We start from the raw sequence: 13287 nt of genomic DNA on the forward strand, positions 1-13287 counted from the left end.
TCTAACCATGATAATTTTGTATCATAATTCCTACAGTGGTTCTTGACTAACATTTCATACTTTTAAAATAAGGTGTGATTATAAAATAATATTTATTCCATGATATTGCTCATTAATCTCATTCTAGGCAAATTTTATACTGTTGAGATAGATTTTTGCAGTGATGACCCTGATTTGTCCATGTCTCCTCCATCCATGACTTTGGAGAGATTCTCAAATAATGACCCTGGACTTGGCCATTTAATATAATTTGGCCAAAGAGGCAATAAGCAAATGCAGGGCAAAAAGAGACTTGAAAAAATGCGGTACACTGGGGCTTGCCTTCTCTTGTTGCTCCTTAGAACCCTAAGACCAACCATGTGAAAGAGCTTCGCTATCCTGATGGAGACATGTGGCCGGATCATCCTTTCTTCCTAATTCAGGATCAATACCAACCAATAGCCAGTATCAATCACCAAACCTATGAGCGTGGCTGCCCTAGGGCCACTAGCCCCCAGCCAAGCCAAGCAACATACTGCAGCTGCATGACTGAGTCCAGGCGAGACCGACAGAAGAACTGGCCAACTGGCATTGCCAACTCATAGAACTGCCAACTAAAAAAAAAGAAAGATTATCATCTTAAGTTACTACTTTTAAGAGTGGCTTGTTTTGCCCAGAAGCTGCTGGATATAATAGTTCTTTATTAGTCAACTGTTACTTGGGTGCTAGATCTGCTTTAGCACGCAGACTGTGAGTTGTTGGAGAGCAAGAACCACGAGATCTCTTCTAAAATGTTCAGGATTTTAACTAGTGCTAGATATATAAATGACATTGCCTAGAAAATTTGATTAAATTTTTCTTCTAATAATTTTAACATTGTTTTGTTGGTATCGTAAGGATGAAATTACTGATCTTTACATACAATGACTTCATTTGCATTTTCTAATTTGAGATAAAATTAATTTTTTTAAATATAGAATTCATGATAAGTGTGATCCTGGATTTGACCTAACATTTTAAAAACATTTCTATAAAGAATGATACTGAGACAACTGGAAAGATCTGAATGTGGACTCTGTATTAATAATAGTGATTTATCACTGTATAATTTCCTAAATTTTATAATTATATTACAGTTATATAAGCAAATCATTCAGTAAAACTATTAGTGCTAAATTTACTACTATTAAGTATATATGGAGAAAAGGACAGGAAGGGATGAGACACAAAAAACAGACAACAGCAAGAATCTGGTGAATTTTAGGTGAAGGGCAAAAGGGGATTCATTATTCTATTCTTGGACCTTTTTGGTATATTTGGAATTTTTGCTCAAAATAAAAAGTAAGAAAAAAGGAGGTAAGATCCACTGTTCACCAAGTAATTTAAACATTTTAACTCATGAAAGATGTAGATCACTGTTGCTTAAAATGGAAAGTTTGTTGGACTGTAAAAATAAGCTGACAGTTACTCTGTCAGCCCCATTGTCATCACTCATTATCCTGAGGAATTTGTTCTTTAGTCCACGATGAAGGACTGGAGAAGGAACTGCACGACATGTTCAATGGATGCTCTAGACTGAATGCCCAGAAATAAACTTGGGGATCTTCAGGCTTTCCAGATCTTGTACTATACGCAAAATTTACCAGTAGATTCTAAGAACGAATGCTGTCCAACATTATTACTAGAAATAATGTAGCACTGACCTACTATTTCACTCTAAGAGCATGTCTCCCTTCAGTGAAGAGCTGTGTAGTTTGCAATTAATAAACGATAAAAGAGGAGAGAGATTACACTATGATTTTTTTCTTTGGGTAGGAGATAACAGAACTGAAACTGAAACCATTGAATTATTTCTGAAATATTCATAGTATTTTTCTCTGCAGATTAAGCTGTGGGATCCTCAGAGATTTTTACATAGTGACCCCAGTTAAAATTTATCTGAAATTCCTTGACTTCTTTACTATTGTATGCATGTACCAATGAGAACAACCACTATTTTCTGGGAAAACTCTGGAATGCTGTAGACTAATTTGGTATATTTACTATTTAAGGGAAATTTTTTATAGTAGGAATTTTGATCTTTAATTACAAGATGTTAAAGATAGTGTTGTATTGAAATACACAACTAAAACAAGCAAAACAGTCTGAAATTAAAATCCAGATGTTTAGTTCCAAGTGCTGTTAAGAGAGTGAGTACTTACTTTAGGCATTTTTAGGCATTGATTTAAACATCGATTTAAACATCTTTTTCAAAGTATTGATTTTAGTAAGAAGTATAGCTTAAAAAGCTAAACTAATTTCATGCTTCTGATAGATTGGACCAGTTAAAAATAGCGGCCCTTTTCCTAGGAATTCTTAAATAGAAGCATTCAGTTCAAACACAGGAATGTTAAGTTTCACTGCAATGGACACTATTTTGGGACAAGAGCTGAATACATAGCTTAGTAACCAAATTATTGGTTAAGTAAAGATCAAAGAGAGAAAAAAATGGTTGAACTAGAACTTTCTTTAAAAGTGTGCTATGCTTTTCATTACCAATGGAAAGTAAGTCCACAGTCAAAATAAAATCTTCCTGTTCATTCTCTATCTACACAGTGTGCTAAGTGCACATGCAAAAGGCACTAAAACTCCTGGAATCATTACTCAGCATTCGTTAACAAGATTGTGATTGGGACACACTTGCATGAGAACTCCTTAAACATAGACAAATCCAAAGCATGTAGCTCTAATAAGAAAAACAAAGACTTAGTAAGCAAAGAGTAAAGCTCTCTTAAGGGAAAAAATAAGTTTCCCATTTAGATTTAAAAAGTCTTTACCCTATAACTTGAACTGGGGTAGAGGAGAAAAAATATTTCTCTTGAAATGCTCAAATATCCAACTTTGTGCATGTTTCTGTGATTTTTTTCCCCTTGTATAAATGAGATAACTGAATCATAAGGCTTTTTATTTTAAAATATGTTTTACTGTTTCTGACTGAGCCCAGATGCCACACACTTAACATTCCTTAGCACTCCATCCTGTCACTGTTTGGAAGTGATGAGGTATGTCCTGGGTTCTTCCTATTAATAGAGTAGAGGCGATGACCAGAAATGACAGATGGGGCTTATGTTAGTTGGGGTTTAAATGAAAGTCTTAAGCTCTAGGCTTGTGTGTGAACTTAAAGAATGAGGAGTGGGCTTTTGATTAACTTCCCCTTCTCCTTTGTTAATCAATTTTGATTAATCAAATATATATGTATATATATATATATATATATATATATATATATATATATATATATATATATACACACTTAGGAACTGGCAAAGGAAAATTACCTTCTCTTATCTACTAAATAAGGACTTCTAAATAATTGCAAACCTCGAAATAAATAAAGCTTAGAACAACTTTGTGTCTGTTATCCAGGGAGCTTTGTTTCTCCATGCAGCCTGAATTATTAATTTTTCCATTTTAATAGTTTATATTTTCTTAAGAAGAAAGAGGTGATCCATTATCCTCTTTAAATTTGTTCATAACTCACTGGGCTTAGAATGCCATCCTTTAAATGAAAGAATATGGGTTCTATTCATCTCAATTGATTATGAATTTTAAAAAGGTCAAGTTCATCTCTGGATTATGTTATTCATTCATTCATATAACAAATGTTTCTTGAGTAAGTGTCATGTGCCAGGCATTTATTGGAGATGTAACAGTGAAGAACACATGATCCTCACTCCCATGGGTTTGATATCTAATATAGGATAAAACCAAATGTTTAGACAAGAATCAGCCCTGTAGAAAAGTATAGTAAGTTCTAGGATGAGTGTAAGTTCAAGGTGCTATGAAGGCATATAGAAAGGCTACCTAATTCAACCTCTGAAACCAGGAAATTTTCCAGAGAAAGTAGTATCTGAGCTAAAAACTGAAGGACAAGAAGGAGTAAGGATCTGAAGACCAAATGTGAAGGAGGAGAGAAGGGGCAATAGAAAGATGGAAAAGTATATCAATGAAAGGTACTAGCTTGAACAAGACCCCAAAAGTAAGAGACAGTACGATGCGAGCCTAGACACTGGGACGGAGTGAGAAGAGATGAGGTTGGCGATGTCAGTATTGAAGGCAATTCTCATCCTTGTTAGGATTTCGAGCTTTACCATGAAGGCAATGAGCAGCCAGTGTTGATTTTTAAAGTAGGGGACAATCACTCTGTCTGCATTTGAATGGATTCGAGAAGGGAAATGTTATTAGGAATATGATTACAAAGCTGTTGCAATGATCCCAGCAAGAATGATGGAGATTTAAATCAAGAAATGGAGAGAAGTTGACAAATTTGGGAGAGATTTAAAAAGTGGACTTTAAAAGCCTTGGTAATTATTTGATGAGAGACAGGAAAGAGAGAGAGAGAAAGAAAGAGAGAGAGAGAATAAAAAACAATACCCACAATTCTTGCCAGGGCAACGGATGGACAATGGAGATATTAATAGTTATATATGTGATAATGGAGCACAGGAGACAAAATCAGTTTTTCCAGATAAAGATTTGTAAGTCATCAACATATAGACTGTAATTAAAACCGTGAGCTATGCATGTAACCATCTGGGGTATGTGTAGGTGAAAAAAAGAGGAAGCCTGAAACATAACCATGAAGGAGACATTAAAGGAATCAGATGAGCAGGATAAACCTGCAAAGCAAACTGTGAATGACAGCCCAAAGAGACAGGAGGAAAACTAAGGAAATCAATAGAAGCCAGTGGTACCAATGCCAGTATCATATGGGATTAAATCGTATGAACACCAGCGAGTATCTTCATGCTTATTAATGGCCCATACCTTGAAGCTATTGCTTTCCCAGTCTTGCAGTGCCTTCCCTCTCCCCCTGACCACCTACCTGGCCACCTCTTAAAAGCAATATTGGAAGCTAAAAAAGTATATATTTTATTAATGAATGTTTTAATGATGTCACTGCAGTGCATGTACTGTTAGTTTTTAAAATAACAAAGTAGTAATCATTTTAATTTGAGCAATCCATTTTCCCTTACTCTCCAGATCTAATATTGTAATCAGAGGTGAATATATATTAAATAGTTAGTTAGGAGTTCAATTTGATTACAGAACAGAGGGAAAAAAAAAAACCCTGTAATTATTTAGAACCTAGATTTTGGACTCAAATAGAGATGGGTTTGAATATATTGCTATACATTTAGTAGCTATGTGACACAGGATAAATATCTTAAATTCTCAAGCCTTGGTTTCCTTACCTGAAAATTGGAGATAATAATAGTATGTGTCTTTAAGTGTTTTTGTACACATTAAATGTGATAATTTATGTAATATGATTAGTACATTAATTAAATAGTTACTTAATAATATTATTGGCCTCAATAACACATTATAACAAATTGAGCTAAATATCAAATAACCTGGTGATTTTTGCTCTGGGGTTTGTGTTTCATAAAAACTACAAATATATTTGTATGAAAATGAATAGGGAAACAGGAGACTTGCACAACAATATAGATCAAATGGACCTAACAGACATATACCTAGAGCAGTCTGCGCAACAGCAACAGAGTGTGGAGACTGCTCAAAAAATTAAGACAAGAACTACTACATGATCCAGCAATCCTGCTTCTGGGTACTCATCCAAAAGGAAATGAAACCAGGATGGCAAAGAGATATCTGCACTCCTATGTTCATTGCAGCATTATTCACATTAGCCAAGATATAGAAAAAACCCAAGTGTCCATCAATGGATAAATGGATAAAGAAGATGTATATATATACATATACATACACATTTTATTCAGCCATGAGAAATAAGGAAATCCTGTCTTTTGTGGAAAATGTGTATAAACCTGAAGTGATGTAAGCCAGACAGAGAAAAGCAAATACTGTATAATCTACTTATATGTGGAATATAAAAAATAAAATGTTGAACTCATAGAAGCAGAGAGTTGAATGGTGGTTACCAGGGGGCTGGCAGGGAGGGGAGGAGGTGGGGGAAGTGGGGAGAAGTTGGTCAAAGGGCACCAAGTTGTAGGTATGTGGGATGAGTAAGTGCAGAGAGTAATGTACAGGCATGATGACTAACCAGTAATACTGTATTGAACGCTGGAAATATGCTGACAAAGTAGATTTTAGGTGAACTCATCTCACACAAAATGGTAACTATGTAAGGAGATGATATATTAATAAACTTGACTGTAGTAGTCATTTCACTATGTATTTGCACATCAAATCATCATGTTGTTCACCTTAAATGTATACAGTTTTTATTTTAAAATACATAAACAAATGAAAAAAAAACTGCCAAAAAAAATTATCTCCTGTTCACAACTTTGTAAGGCATCACAGAAATCAGATGGATTTATGCACATGTATATGGACAGATTCTTAAAATTGTTCTTGCAAAGTTATTCTTAGTATTTTGCTCTAATAGTTACCTTGAATGGAATTTTACCATATTTCATCACCTTTAAAAATATACACTTTCACCAACAAAGGCTTGATCTCCAGAATATACAAGCAGCTCATATGACTTAATAAGAAACAACCAAACAACCCAATCCAAAAATGGGCAAAAGACCTAAACAAGCAATTCTCCAAGGAAGACATACAAATGATCAATAGGCACATGAAAAAATGCTCAATATCACTAATTATCAGAGAAATGCAAATCAAAACTACAATGAGGTATCACCTCACACCAGTCAGAATGGCCATCATTCAAAAATCCACAAATGACAAATGCTGGAGAGGCTGTGGAGAAAGGGGAACCCTCCTACACTGCTGGTGGGAATGCAGTTTGGTGCAGCCACTGTGGAAAACAGTATGGAGATTCCTCAAAAGACTAGGAATAGACTTACCATATGACCCAGGAATCCCGCCCCTGGGCATATATCCAGAAGGAACCCTACTTCAGGATGACATTTGCATCCCAATGTTCATAACAGCACTATTTACAATAGCCAAGACATGGAGTTAGCCTAAATGTCCATCAACGGATGACTGGATAAAGAAGAGGTGGTATATTTATACAATGGAATACTACTCAGCCATAAAAACTGACAACATAACGCCATTTGTAGCAACATGGATGCTCCTGGAGAATGTCATTCTAAGTGAAGTAAGCCAGAAAGAGAGAGAAAAATACCATACAAGATCACTCATATGTGGAATCTAAAACAAACAAACAAACAAACAAACAAAGCATAAATACAAAATAGAAACAGACTCATAGACATAGAATGCAAACTTGTGGTTGCCAAGGGGGTGGAGGGTAGGAAGGGATAGATGGGATTTCAAAATTGTAGAATAGATAAACAAGATTATACTGTATAGCACAGGGAAATATACACAAGATCTTATGGTAGCTCACAGAGAAAAAAATGTGACAATTAATATATATATATTCATGTATAACTGAAAAGTTGTGCTCTACATTGGAATTTGACACAACATTGTAAAATGATTATAAACCAATAAAAAATGTTAAAAAATTAAAATGCATACTTTCAAAACTTTGCTTACAAGTATATAAGCATTTTGACAGAAATATTAATGACTATCCAATGTGGGATCTAAGTTGATTTTAAATTGTTGTTGTTAATATCAGAGACTTTTCTTCTCTACCCAATTATATATTCTGTTAATTACAGAATTCTTAGATACAGGTGTGACTGAAATCAGGGAATTAAAAAAAAGTTATTTAAGGGGCATTGTAAACAACAAACAAATAAGATGTTATTCTTAAGATTATATACATTTATCTCGACTCATCATTTTTAGTTCTATGGATAGTTCAATTTGTGAAACAACAGTATTATCACTAAATAGTACATTCAACATTACTAAAGCCAAATGATAAGTGGATATAAGCGTGCTTATGAAAGACACAGTTGAGTTCTACTTCTTAGGTACTTGTTAGGTTCTCATCAATTTCTGATGCTGATGTCTGCCAACTGCACTGCTGTTGATGGAGGAACTGTGATTTACACAGCAGTCTGAACACAGCAATTTTGATTCAGAATTGATAAAGGATAAAATACTAAATAATTATCAAAGTGTATTTCAGAGAACTCCTGCAGAAGCTGCCCAGAGAGGAGGATAAGGGTGAGGATATTCATAACCTCCAAACATAACGGCTTTACTTTATAGATTTCCTTCCTTCCTTCCTTTTTTTCCTTCCTTTCCTCGTTCCATCCATCCCTCCTTCCTTCCATTTAAGATTTCATTTCAGCAAAAGGTTCCAGGGTCAACAACCAGTTTGGAAATTAATTATAGATAGGTAACAGTAACCCAAAATAACATGAGATGTTATTGAGCAATTACTTATTCATCATGTTTCAGACACTTTTTAATGTAATGGGGGAAAAACCTGGCTATATAAAATAAAGTGAAGAAAGCAAAAATAAAACTAAATGCAAAGTGTTCCATTTTTTAATTTGTACACACACAGATATTAAAAAGGACTGGAAAGAAATGTCAGTATATTAACTGTGATCATCTCTGGGGGATGGGCTATTACAGTAGATTTAAATTTTCTTTCTAAACTTTCTACAATAAACATGCACTAATTTTACAATCCAAGGGAACAAATGTTTTGCAAATTAATCACTTCTTGCAAAACAATATATATTAAAATATTATTTCAATAACAACCTTTAGTATTTTTTTAAACAGTATATATCTTCAAGAAGTCTTTAACAAATATTTTTCACATGATGACTTTTAAGACATTTTTGTTTGCCATAAATTTCTTAACATTACTAAATAATGTTCTAGTAATCCAGATTTTCCATATTTGAAATATAAAAATGTGAAAAATACTGAGTGACTTTCCCTATAGAGCAGAAAGAAATTAAAATTACTAATCACTTTAGCATAATTTAATGAAGCAAATGAGCAGCCTATCCAGTCTCTTCTCATTCATGCTCATCTAATTTCACAAAGAACTCACTAAGTAGAGCCTGTATCATCTTCTTGCTGTTTTACTAAATCTTGTCAAAAATTTTACTGCCACTCCTCTTTGATTAGACTTTCTATAGAAGTTTTAAATTTTGAAGGAGAAACCAAGCCTTTAACTTTGATAGAGGTAATTAGAAAAATATGTTACTTCAATTTACATGCAAAGTTTTATTCAATTCTACTTCATGGAAATACAACACTTATTCTGCAAGTAAAAAAGAGTACTCATGATTTTATTTAGTGAGAAAACTCTCAAAAGAGAAATATAATTCAGTGTCTTGAAAAAACAAATCTGCTTAAAGCCATATGTAAAACATCTATATCTTCTCTGGTTCCCAGAGAATGACAAACTAGATGCAGAATATTCCTTACAAAGGCCCTGATGTATTCAAAAGGGTAACCGTGTCCATCAACAACATCAAACTAGATGCCTGGAATGAGTCACGAAATCTGTAGAACAAATAATAAAGTAGGAACCAGAGCTAGCTGAATCAGCACATCTCCTAATCATGTTTGGCTTTTAGAAACAAGAAGATCTTCAATAAAGGGAAAAGTTACTGCCTGGAAGATAAGGAAATGTTATTTCTGTGCCATCTATCCAAAATATTACATGTAATATTGGGTGTGCCAGGAAAGGGTCAGCAGGTGTCAGCTCTGTCTTTGTGGTCATAGAAAACATAGCTGCTTGAATATTTTTATGACTGATTGTGTTTCAAATGGCAGAGAAATACAAATTAAACTTTATATCTATTATTATACTCATTAGAAGTATACTAAATTTAGTCAAAATCATTTAGCTATTTTGAGAGTCATTGCAGAATAGGGAAATGTAAATGTCAGTTGAAATTCTATTTCTTTTATATATATGAGTGTACATCTGTGTGTTTATGTATATATAATAGATCACTGAAATTATTTAACCAAAAACCTCCAATATTCTGAAAATAGATTATAATATACTAAAAATTAAAATCATATGTTTCACATTTTTCTAGTAATATGAGAAAACTAAACTCCAATAGTTTTCTGTTTTATGGTTTCTTCTAACTTTAGCCTTAATTAAAAAGGGAAATTGCAGGTTTTAAATGATGTGAAATACTATGGTAAGACCAAAATCTTTACAGTCTTAATACCACATATTTTTGTTTAAAGCATGAACCAAAATAACATTTTGGAAAAGAGAATAAATTTATTATCTATTATTATCCAAAATAAAATCACGGTTTAATATATTTTCCAGACTAAATCGTAGTCAACACATAGATAATATTTGAATACTTAGATATCATAAAGGAATTTTTTAAAACCTAGGTTTAAGAATGGAAGGTTTTAACATCTCCTAATGAAGTACAACTTGGATAACAGTGAAGAAATGCCATGTGGTGTTAACTATGAGCATCACAACATAATCCAAAAGCTGTAAGTGCAGGAGTCTAATATTGACTTATCTGGTTACCAACCACAAACTACAGGACTGAATAACTAATATAATTCATTGAATGGAGGGATTTTATGGTTTTATGAAGATTAGGTTTTGGACATGATGCAGCCACATGGTTACAATATGTTTCTTTAACTCTGTCTGTATAAAACTTCTGTTAGTGGATATAACAGGCAAACTATAAACTGCAAATCACTGGAGTCTCAAATAGTAGCTGTTCCATAAGTATTTGTTGAATGAATGCAAGCCCTAAGCCTGCAGATAGAAAGATAGAGATAACTGAAACAATTTCTAGTATTAGGACTGTCCAAGCTTTCCTTACTTGAATTCTTCATTCCATTTTATGTTGTTATGATAAATTTATATTCCATATTTTTCTACTAGTGAAGCAACTTTTAATGTCCTAAAGACAAATGTTCTTGAAAAAACATTATCAGCACTGTTTTTCCTCCTAATGCCTTTTTTTATGTTTCATATCAGAGCTTCCAAATTATCTTTTGGGCTATGATTTTAACAGCAATTCTATTGATAAAAGTAAGCAATATACTGTAAGTTCTATTTTACAGATAAGGAGACAGATTCAGAAATATTAAGTGACATGTCTTATATAAGTAGAGATAAACTTTCATTAGAACCAAGGTTTTCTGATTCTCAATTTTTCCTACTAAAAGTAAAGCAGCATTTCTATAAATTCAATTGTGCCAATATTTCTATATATGCCTCTAAGATTTCCTAAGTATCCACAAGAGAGCATAATTTTGATGAAAACCAGTAGATTTTTATTTACAATAATTTTGTGTGTAATTGGAAAACAGCAGAGATATTTATGCAGGGGTTTTCTTAAACCAGGAATAAAATGTCTTTAGCCACTTCTATTTCTTTAAAATTAAAGTTCATTTATTTACTGTGTTGAGCTCCTCTTTCCTTTATGCTAGACAGTATGCTAAAATGTAGACACATTCAAACAGCACACAGACACATATGAACATATCACACAACCTCCTTGATCTCTTACTCAGAAACTGGTCTGTTATCACAATCAGGAAGAGGCAGATGGGTGGGTACTGAACTGAGCATCAAAGGAACCTGGTTAAGAAAACAGTACTGGACATACAATGGAGTAAAGACAAGTATCTTCAGCAAATGGTGTTGGGAAAACTGGACCGTTGCATGTAGATCAATGAAGTTAGAACACTCCCTCACACCATACACAAAAATAAACTCACAATGGCTTAAAGACTTAACCATAAGACAAAACTCTATAAACCTCTTAGAAAAAAACATAGGCAAAACATTATCTGACATAAATCTTAGCAATGTTCTCCTAGGGCAGTCTACCCAGGCAATAGAAATAAAAGCAAAAATAAACAAATGGGGCCTAATTAAACTTACACGCTTTTGCACAGCAAACCAAACCATAAGCAAAACAAAAAGACAACCTATGGAATGGGAGAAAATATTTGCAAAAAATGAGACTGACAAGGGCTTAACTTCCAGAATATATAGACAACTCATACAACTTAACAAAAAAACAAACAACCCAATCCAGAAATGGGCAGAAGACCTAAACAAGCAATTCTCCAATGAAGACATACAAATGGCCAATAGGCATGTGAAAAAAATGCTCAATACCAGAGAAAATGCAAATAATTATCAAAGAAATGCAAATAAAAACTACCATGAGATATCACCTCACACCAGTCAGAATGGCCATCATTCAAAAGTCCACGAATGATAAATGCTGGAGAGGGTGTGGAGAAAAGGGAACCCTCCTACACTGCTGTCAAGATTTGCAGATACTAATATATATAAAATAGATAAATAACAAGTTCATGCTGCATAACACAGGAAATTATATTCAATATCTTATAGTAACTTATGGTGAAAAAGAATATGAAAACAAATATATGTATGTTCATGTATGACTGAAGCATTACGCTATACACCAGAAATGGACACAACATTGTAAACTGACTATACTTCAATAATGTATATATACACACATAAAATTTAAAAAAAGAAAAAGAAAACAGTACTGGAAAAGGAGCTCTAATGTCATAAGCCAGCCTGCTTTCCTGGGGTGCTATAATTTCTGCTCAGCAAACAGTCAGCAATATCAGACAATTCAGGCTGCAGTGACAGATGTGCTGGAGAGCACAGAGACAGCAGATCAGCAGTGGGCAATGTTCATGTGAGCCCCGCAGGCATTCCAGAGTGAGGACTAAATGAGATAATACGTGGAATACAATTTGGGAAGGATACTTCCTAGTTTTAAATAACAATGAATTTTTTAAAAAATTTAAATCCTATATAAGAAATTGTCTAAGTTACTGTGTTGTGGGTTTCTCTCTCCCTACGCCCTCCCCTGCAGTTCTTTTATTTAAATCTCTTTACTTCTCAAATTTAAAGTTATTTTGATTAAAAAGCTAAAAACCATTTGTTCACAATTAGAAAAAGCTAATCTAAAGGCTTGAGTTTCATAAAAAAGGTATTACTCTTTATCTCGTGGCAGCAACTTGATTTCTAGTCATAAATTCTCATATAGTGGTCACGCAGTGCTCACAAGTGTTCCTGTTACAGCATTTATTGTGGGGATAGTGTTGAAAATTCTAACTATAAGAGAATTCAGTTTGATGAGATCCTCTGAGAGACATTTTAATCCCCAGCACTAGGAAAAGTTGTATTTGATCTAATCAACCAGAATATTTAAATCTTATGGACATAATTTTGAATTCCTCATATTTACTTCTAGGAAATCAAGGAATCAAGCGTAAGAACTTAAGCTTTCCAAGAATTAGCTTCATCTTTGCTTTTATCCCACTATCCTACTTTTTCTTGCCCTGATTTTATTTTTCTATCCATTTTATATTCCATTGTAAGTATTATTTTTGCAATGCCAATTATTTTTAATGATACTGTATTGT

Source organism: Vicugna pacos, chromosome 2, assembly GCF_048564905.1.
Source record: "Vicugna pacos chromosome 2, VicPac4, whole genome shotgun sequence".
In the NCBI taxonomy this organism is placed as follows: domain Eukaryota; kingdom Metazoa; phylum Chordata; class Mammalia; order Artiodactyla; family Camelidae; genus Vicugna; species Vicugna pacos.